Here is a 9,799-nt window from a genome sequence, read left to right on the forward strand (position 1 = left end):
ATTCTTCAAGTCGTTGTGCACTCTTTAGTACAACTGCAGGGGTCGTCCATGCAAAGAAAACTACGTAACAACATTTTAAACTAGCCTACAGAACCTAAGTACACTAATCCTAATCAATGGGTCGTCCAAACAAAAAAAAACTACTCCACGAAACCATTTTAACACACTTCACCTAACTGATAATTCCTTCTCGCTTCCAAATGTGCACACTTGTGCTATTTGCCTTCCAAAATAGTGCTCCATAATATTGCTCAAACTAGTAAGGACACCTGGCAATTTACCATAATATTATAGTGTAATCGTAATTTTATGGATTTGCGTGTTTTCAAAAGGTCAAGCCATGATGAAAAATAAGAGAGCACATCCATGATGCGTTCGAAAATGTCAGTTAGTACAAATGGTTGCAAGGCGATATCTCCGCGTAGGAAACGAATTTTTCAGATCTGTTAGAAGCGTTTTGTAGGGAATTTAATTAGCTAAAAGATGGCATCATTAACTCATTTTGGCCCAATTTTCAGTTAGAACATTAGAGCACACCGCTATCGATATGTGGATGATGTCTTTCTCACTATTCACCAACAATTAGTAATATGATGGGTTTGGACTAGAGGGTGACGAGCGGGAATTCCCGGGAAATCCACCATTTTAGGACCTCTCGATTCCCGGGAAATTTGGTCGAGACTCCCGGGAAATGTTATACTTATAAATATCGAAGTAAAATTGTATAAACTTAACCTTTTTTTTAATTCGAAATTGTGGATGTTCAATGTTTGACCTTCAAGTTTAAATTAACCAATGCTTCTCTAATCTTCTCATTCAGAAAGTGTAAATTTTAACTTGTCAAAAATTCCAATAACTATAATTGAGAGGAGCCAAAAAAACTGCGGATCCCAAAATTTACCTTGAAGTATACTTAGCAGGTTACACCCCAGAAATGAAAATTAAAGTTTTTAAAATATTATCTCTTAGAGTAAGTTCAACTTTCATATCATCTTTCGAGAATAGCAATCCTCATAATCTTTTTTTTATTATTCTTGGTAATAAATTTTGTTGTATATTTCAAAGTAATTTCCTTTTTTGATGTCAATGAGTCATTTTGTGTTTCGCATCAACCTCAATAATAAATTATATTTTGGAAAATAAAACTCTGGCAATCTTTGTAAAGTTGTGGACCGCCAATTTTGAACATTAGGTTTTCCTGATGACTGTAAATATTCCTTCAGTAATGTACAGTAGACCTTAAAATAGAAAAACAACTTTAAATTGTTTTGTTATTATATTGCAAAAATCCCAATACAATTTCCCAGTATCAATATTAGCTATTTTTTACTCCACATAAATCTAATAACAAGTTCATGCAACAAGTAAGTGCAAATTAATAAAAAATAATCAGTACAAGGAAGATTCGTAATTTTTTCTGAGTCCCAAAATGCTCAAGAAACGATCTTGTTTTTGCAAATTCAAAAAAAAAAACAAAAGGTACACATAGTTACTCCAAATAATAAGGCAACCTTAATAAACATTTCATTGAAAAAGTATGAATTAATTGTAACTGAATTCATTGAAAAGAAAAAAATTTATTACTTTTCTTTTTAAATAATTGGCACTATTAACATAGTTAAAAAAAAAATCCCGAGTCCCTGGAATTCCCGGAAATGGCCAAATTCTCTAAAAAACAACCATTATTTTTTGACAAGATTTGAACTTCAGGGTCAAAAGTTTTAGCCATTTTAAGGTAAAAAAGATGCAAATTCAAAACTCAAATATCTCGAAAAAGCGCAGGCCAAATTTAAGCGCCAAGTTGCATTCGATAGAAGAGTTCTAGCACTATAAATGCTAAAAAAATCCAGGGGTATTTTTCTTCTAAATCGAGATATCTTCATTTGAAAATGTATTATTTTCAAGAGAAAAGTGTATGGGACTACCCTAATGAAATTCGAAAATTGTCCAACTATATGTTTTTCCATGTAATTTGAGCCAAAATGGAAAAAAAAGATTTTTGGTCATATTATAAGTTTCTATGTAAAATTATCATAAGAACCTGTATATGAATCGAACTTAAAGCAAATTGCTTCGTCACGAGATATTGAAAAATGGATCAAGGATTCGTGGTCAGAGACCAAAATTACCCTTGTTAGAAAATTAAAACAAAATATTTCCTTCTGTACACTTTGCGCACCACTTCCCCCTGGCGCACTTCCCAGGAAAACTGATGCAATTTTTAACGTCCCTGTTTCTGGGAAATTGGTCACCGCGAGGGTCGTCCCGTTGCGACGCACTGCAATTAATCGTGGCAGCCCAGAGCAGTTGCGTAGTGAGGGCTGTTGCATGTTTCATGACACCACCCAACCCCTCTGACGTCCGAGGGATGGCGAGTTGGGCCAACTCCGACGACATTCGACACACTCAGGTTCGCCAGGAGCAGCTGATCCGCTGAACCTTGGCGTGGACCTGCCGTGCTGAAAAGGGGTGGCTCAGCTGAAAAATTTCAGCTGTCGACGAGAAGACTTGTAACGGGACCTCGAGCGGGATCTGTTTTTTTTTTTGGGTTGACCCCGAAACAGGAATATGGTTCGCGAAGGCGGCTGTAAAACGGGATCTGATTCTCGTGCGAGGAAGGGACAAATATCAAGTTGACAAAGAGAGATTGAGATTTCAAAGGAGGAAAAACACTGCAAATGGCCCCAAAAGGCTGGCAATCGTTTAGCGGAATGCTTCTTGTTGATGTTCTGTTAGGATTCCACCTGCGGATGGTTTCGTTGATTTCGAAAAATGACATACGAACTGGTTGATGGCTGAATAATGTGAACTTTTAAGAGATATAAATTTAAATTTTGCAGATTAAATTGTGTTCAACGGATTATTAGAAAAAGCACATGAATTTTCAAAAATTTAAATTTTAATAATTTGAATCCATAATGATCGACAAAATTTATAGAATTGAAATATCATTAATATTTCAAGAAGCATGTTACTAGAACCGAGTCTTAGCAGCAAATATATAAAACCTATCCACAAAGCATAACCTTTATTTCAATACAAAAAGTAAAACAATTTAACAACACAATTGACCCTGTTTGACTACACATCTTCAGCAACAGGACTCAAAATCTCGTCCCACCTCCCACCATCAAAAAGGATCAATTCAACAACCTGCGAGGGAGAGGATGGATTGAAAAGCCGAATTGATGGTGACCAGTGAATGGCTCCCGGGGCCATCAATTTGCATTCCCTGGGCAATATCCAGGCCGGAAATGTAACCCTTAACCCCTTTCTCCCACAATCCCACTCTCCCCCCCTCCTCCCCTGGAGGGGAAACGGAAGCAAAACTGACCTTTAACCTCGTTTGCTGCTGGGGCTCGTCCTGTTTTAAAATTCCATTCCAGATTAAATTACGCATTCAAACGCAATTGGATACATTTGCATAAATTTGCGCCCACTTTCCGACCATTTTCCAGCAAAACAGACAATTCTCTCCTTTACACACATGTGTGTGTGTGGCGGGTGGTGAAATGTTAGGTGTCAAACAAAAGGAGTGCAGTCCGGTGTGATGCCCACTTGGAGAAGGAGTCGGGATTAGGATCAGGGAAGAGTTGTGAGAGAGGTGAAGGAAATCCCACAGCGAGACCCCTCCAGGACATGAAAAGTGATGGCCTCCGCCACCTTCTCGCACACCCACTCACTCACCAGTTGACCGTCAGTCGGAAGTGAAATTTGCATTTTCCCTTTTTTTCTTTTCGCCACCGCCACTGAACGATGGACAAATGCGTTTGGACGTTGGGTACAGGAAATATCAGATTTTTGTATTAGAAAATTTGAAATTTCAATTTAACTTTCAATTCAATTCAATTCAATTCGGTTTTATTAGTGAATAATCATGTTACAATTAGTTCATTCGCAGTACATAACAGAGTTTTGGAGTTCCTTTCAGCTGTGTGTTAAATCTCAATCCATTTTGGAACGATTATTGCCTATGACTAAGAGATTACCAAAAGTAAGAAAAAATTTAGAAAAAACTTACTGAAATTGCAAAGGAAAGGGGATAGAAATAGAAAAAGCTTAAACTAGATCACAGTTTTTTTTTATCTATTGTAGATGTGCTTAATCATTAGCTCCCTGAGGGCCAGAAATTGCTCCGCCTTGTTACGGCAGCTCCGAAACCGCGTCATCATCTCACCCGCTAGAGCAAAAAACTCCGGCAAGGTGAAGAGATCTTCTCCGGTAACCTCTTGCTGGGCCGCATCGCCGCTACCGGCAGCGACCAAGCTGGCGAACGATCGCCCCCATCCAGGAGGGAACGCTGAGTTGTCCGCTGGAACCGTACGCTGTCCAGCTGCAGGAACGGTTGCGCTCGTATTCCGCTGAGAAGGGTGGGATGCTGCTGCTTTTTTCTTCCTCTTTTCCTGCTCCTCGAGGTACGCCTTGCGCGCGACGCATCCGCGGTAATTGCCGGTATGGTTGCCGTCACAGTTGGCGCACTTGATGCGCGCCTTGGTGTGCTCTGCCTTGTCCCCCAAGTCCGCCTTGCACGGCAGTGCACACTTCTCCGAGAGGTGTGTTTCACCGCACTTCACGCAGCGGGGCGGGAGGTTGCAGTTCCGCGAGCCGTGGCCGAACTTCTGGCAACGGTGGCATTGCGCTACGTCCATTGGGTTTTTGGAGTAAAACCGCCAGTTTACCCAAAAACCGTCCAACGCCTTAGTCCGTCGCAGGTCTTGGATTTTGACGGTGCCGCGGTCGAAGTAAAACAGGTACAGAGTGTGCGTACCTGTGACTGTTGTCTTGCGCGAGAGCACTTTTATCTCCCGTGGCGTTATTCCGGCACCCGAGAGGTGTTCCTTCAGGTCAGCGATTGGGCGGTCTTGGTAGCCCTGCAGGACTACCTTAACCGCGGTCTTCTCAACTGGATCGAATGTGTAGAACTTGAAGTTGCTACACTTCAGTTCTTTCACCACCAGGTCGAAATTCTTTTTGTTGAAAGTAATCACTTGTACTTTCGATTTTCCAATTTTCAGACTATATTGGAGGCCTTCCAGCAACTCGTCAACATCGTCCGCCAACGTATCCAAAACAAAAATTGGAGGTGGTCGTCGTTCCTTCGGAGAATTATCTTTTTTTGTCGTACTACCTTTTTTGCGTGCACGTCTATCATCGTCGTCGTCGTCGTCGGTAGTGCTGCTACCGTCGGTGTTGTTGTTGTTGGTTTCCTCGTCACTCAGCCTCGCGAACTTGTTACTGGTGGGAATGTTGGCGGATGTTGATGCGCCACCGGTCGACAGATTGCCGGAAGACCTGAGCGGAGTCTGCTTCTTATAGGGCTGCGATCCTGGACACGGTAATTAGCGTGCAATAACTCCGGATTGAAACCATCAGCGCACACGCTTCCCTGCGCGATGGCGGACGACGCGGCGGCGTTGTTTTGTTTACCTTTTTGCACTCGGCCGGTAGACGAACTTCGCGGGTTTTTCGAGGCCGCACTCGAACTGCCACGGCCACGGCCGGCCTTCGGCATGCTGGTGGAGCAAACTCGCGGGTAATCACGGTCGATTGCGGCGGAAAATTCGAAAAAACTTCTAGAGCACTGAGCACTTAACTGCTGCTTGCTCTGGAGGATACACGCAGAATGGAATTTAACTTTCAATATTTAAAATTGTCAGACTTTTTCCCTTAACTACTAAAATTTATTTGCTTCGGAAAACTGATGTGCAAAAGTCATTCAATCGTTTTAATGTAAAATGTCAATCAAAACTTTATTCAATCATTGACAAAATCGTCTCCTTCCTGTACCCGAACTCCCAAGATCCCTCGGTGCCGATTATACCCCAACTCCAAAACCAACCACAAGAAACCGTTTCCTCTCACCTGAACATCGCTACAAACTCTTCAGGACTTCTTCCTTCAACCTCTCCCGCCTAGCTACAAACTCTGACGACCACCACCGGGAGTGACACCTACACTTTCCTCTGCCCATTCCAGCTGAACGAGTCAACTCCCTTACGCACTTACCTCCCCCTCTCGAAAAAAAAAGCAATGGGCCGTAATCCCGTTTCCGGAGATGGCCGGTTGTTGCTTGAGCTTTTTCCTCCCTGGAGAGTACTTGACTTACGTCTGAACCGTGAACCTGTTTTGATGCCATATTTCTTACTTGATTGACTGCGATCAGTTTGCCAGAAAAAGTACAAGAAATAACAAATCTTGCCCAAAAAACCCAACTAAATAATTAATAACATTCAAATATCTTCAGGTACTCATTAGGAGAAGTTCAACCCCAACCGCAAATTCCGCCGTCCAAAACCCTGAATGCAATTTCAAAGTGCGTCCTCCCCTTCTTGGGGTGGCAGACAGAAAACTGGGGTAATGCAGCAACCGGGGGGAGGTATTCATTTCCCTTTGCGCGTGGAGAGTAGAGCTTCCTCCTTGGGGAAATCGGATTCCTGTCGTGTCCTGTGTGCTGAAGCAGGCTGCAACTCACTCTGCACATTATGGGCTCGATATCGATCCGAGCCAGGTTCGAACACGTGCCACGTCACAACCGGAGAGACAGAGAGAAAGAGGAAGGAAGCCTAATTAACATTTTCGTTTTGGAAGATTTATTAGTCAATCTGGAATTTGCACGAAAGTGCACGCTGGCTGCAATCTGGATCAATCCCGGCGCAAGGTGATGGATGGTCACGATTGCAGGCTCAACTTTAAGGTAGTTTCCAACTGTTGCACTGGCTTTAATTTCAGTTCTTTGTTCGAATTCTATACCGTTTTGAATCAAATGAAATGTCACAAAAAAAAAATACAAATACATCACGGTGGGTAAGAAGGGGATTATTATGCAACTTGCATGCACCTCGGAAATTCCTCCTGGAGGTTGTTGGGGAGACTATTCTGAGTCAGAAAAATCGATTTCCAAAATATTCTGTCGGTGAAAACTGATTTTATCTCGATTTGAAGTTAAAAAACCTAATATTTCACCTAAAACCTCAAAAAAACGTCTAATATCTCGGTCAAACTCTTGACAAAGATGTAAATTTTCATCAAAATATCAATTCTTAGTTCCCAAAATATATTCCTGACAAAGTACACCTTAAATCGGTCCATTACTTGAGTCCCAGCGTCGTGAAAAGGTAAAAAATAGTGTTTTTTCTTAAAACATATTTTTAAATTGCTCTGGTAAATAAACTGTCATGTCTGAATTCCAAAACTAATGTTGTAGCATTGTTGCAAACAAAATAAAGAACAATTTTGCAGAAAAAAATGAAATTTTATCCATTTTCAGTAAAGTTATGTCCATTTTAGTGGGAAAATTGTTGCCAATTTTCAAAATTCTTCGATATTTAACTCATTCCTGTTATTAACAGCTACTACGATCATACTCAGTAGGATGTAACAAAAATTACTTTTTTGAAGGCATTCAGGGGCTGGTTCCGGTGGACATACTGAGCTCAAATCTCAAATATGAACTTGATTGAACTTAATAGGAGCTGTCGCTTTGCATTTTAATTTTAAATGGGATTTAACCAGTAAAAAACATGGTTTTTCAAAAATTGTAGATTTCGAGGCACTTAGGCCACTAAAGCATTTATCTTCAACATCATTGGCATGTAGGACAGATCCTTGCGCATGTTTTGGTATACATAACATTGAATTGAAGCACTCTGGAGCTCAGGCCTTCAATGTTTTGAAATTTTTCAAAAAACGGCTCAGCAGAAAAGATAGGCGACGCGCCATTTCATTTTGCTCAAAACTTCAATGTTATATATACCAAAACATGCGCAAGGATCTGTCCTACATGCCAATGATGTTGAAGATAAACGTTTTTGTGGCCAAAGTGCCAAGTAATCTACAATTTTGAAAAACCATGTTTTTTACTGGTTAAATCCCATTTAAAATTAAAATGCAAAGCTACAGCTCCTATTAAGTTCAATCAAGCTCATATTTGAGATTTAAGCTCAGTATGCCCACCGGAACCAGCCCCTGAATGCCCGCCAAAAAGTAATTTTTGTTACATCCTACTGAGTATGATCGTAGTAGCTGTTTATAACAGGAATGAGTTAAATATCGAAGAATTTTGAAAATTGGCATCAATTTTCCCACTAAAATGGACATAACTTTACTGAAAATGGATAAAATTTCATTTTTTTCTGCAAAATTGTTCTTCATTTTGTTTGCAACAATGCTACAACATTAGTTTTGGAATTCAGACAAGACAGTTTATTTACCAGAGCAATTTAAAAATATGTTTTAAGAAAAAACACTATTTTTTACCTTTTCATGACGCTGGGACTCAAGTAATGGACCGATTTAAGGTGTACTTTGTCAGGAATATATTTTGGGAACTAAGAATTGATATTTTGATGAAAATTTACATCTTTGTCAAGAGTAAGACCGAGATTGTAGACGTATTTTTGAGGTTTTAGGTGAAATATTAGGTTTTATAACTTCAAATCGAGATAAAACCAGTTTTCACCGACAGAATATTTTGGAAATCGATTTTTCTGACTCAAAATAGTCTCCCCAACAACCTCTAGGAAGAATTTCCGAGGTGCATGCAAGTTGCATAATAATCCCCTTCTTACCCACCGTGTACATAAATACATAAATACAAAAATACAAAAATACAAAAATACAAAAATACAAAAATACAAAAATACAAAAATACAAAAATACAAAAATACAAAAATACAAAAATACAAAAATACAAAAATACAAAAATACAAAAATACAAAAATACAAAAATACAAAAATACAAAAATACAAAAATACAAAAATACAAAAATACAAAAATACAAAAATACAAAAATACAAAAAAATACAAAATACAACACATACCACAAACACCCCACCCACCCCACACCCCCAACCCACCCCCACCCCCACACCACCCCACCACCCCCCCCAACCCCACCACACCCCCACCCACCAACCACCCAACACCCCACACACCACCCCCACCCCCACCCCACCCCACCCCCCACCCCCCCACCCCCCCCCCACCCCACCCACCCCCACCCCCCCACACCCACCCCCCACCACCCCACCACACCCCCACCCCCCACCCCACCCCCACCCCCACCCCCCCCCACCCCCCCCCACCCCCCCCCCCCCCCCCCCCCCCCCCCCCCCCCCCCACCCCCCACCCCCCCCCCCCACCCCCCCCCCACCCCCCACCCCCCCACCCCCCCCCCCCCCCCCCCCCCCCCCCCCCCCCCCCCCCCCCCCCCCCCCCCACACCCCACCCCCCCCCCCCCCCCCCCCCCCCACCCCACCCCCCCACCCCCCACCCACCCCCCCACCCCCCACCCACCACACCCCCCCACCCACCCCCACCCCCACCACCCCCCCAACCCCCACCCACCACCCCCCCACCCACCCCACCCCCCACCCCCCCCACCCCCCCACCCCCCACCCCCCCCCCCACCCCACCCCCCCACCCCCCACCCCCACCCCCCACCCCCACCCCCCCACCCCCACCCCCCCACCCCCACCCCACCCCCCACCCCCACACCCCCCACCCCACCCCCCCCACCCACCCCACCCCCCCACCCCCCACCCCCCCCACCCCCCACCCCCCCCACCCACCCCCCCCCCCCCCACCCACCCCCCCCCACCCCCACCCCCACCCACCCCCCCCACCCCCACCCCCCACCCCACCCACCCCCCACCCCCCCCACCCCACCCACCCAACCCCCACCCCCCCACCCCACCCCCACCCCCACCCCCCCACCCCACCACCCCCCCCACCCACCCACCCACCCACACCCCCACCCCCCCCACCCCCAACCACCCCACCCCACCCCCCACCCCCACC

At 44.1% G+C, this 9,799-nt stretch overlaps 1 pseudogene; it reads right to left on the reverse strand.

The window, feature by feature from the left end:
* Positions 1–9,038: 9,038 nt before the first annotated feature.
* Positions 9,039–9,627, reverse strand: LOC128093440 (uncharacterized; annotated as a pseudogene).
* Positions 9,628–9,799: the final 172 nt, after the last annotated feature.

This window comes from Culex pipiens, chromosome 3 (genome assembly GCF_016801865.2).
Source record: "Culex pipiens pallens isolate TS chromosome 3, TS_CPP_V2, whole genome shotgun sequence".
Taxonomy (NCBI): Eukaryota; Metazoa; Arthropoda; class Insecta; order Diptera; family Culicidae; genus Culex; species Culex pipiens.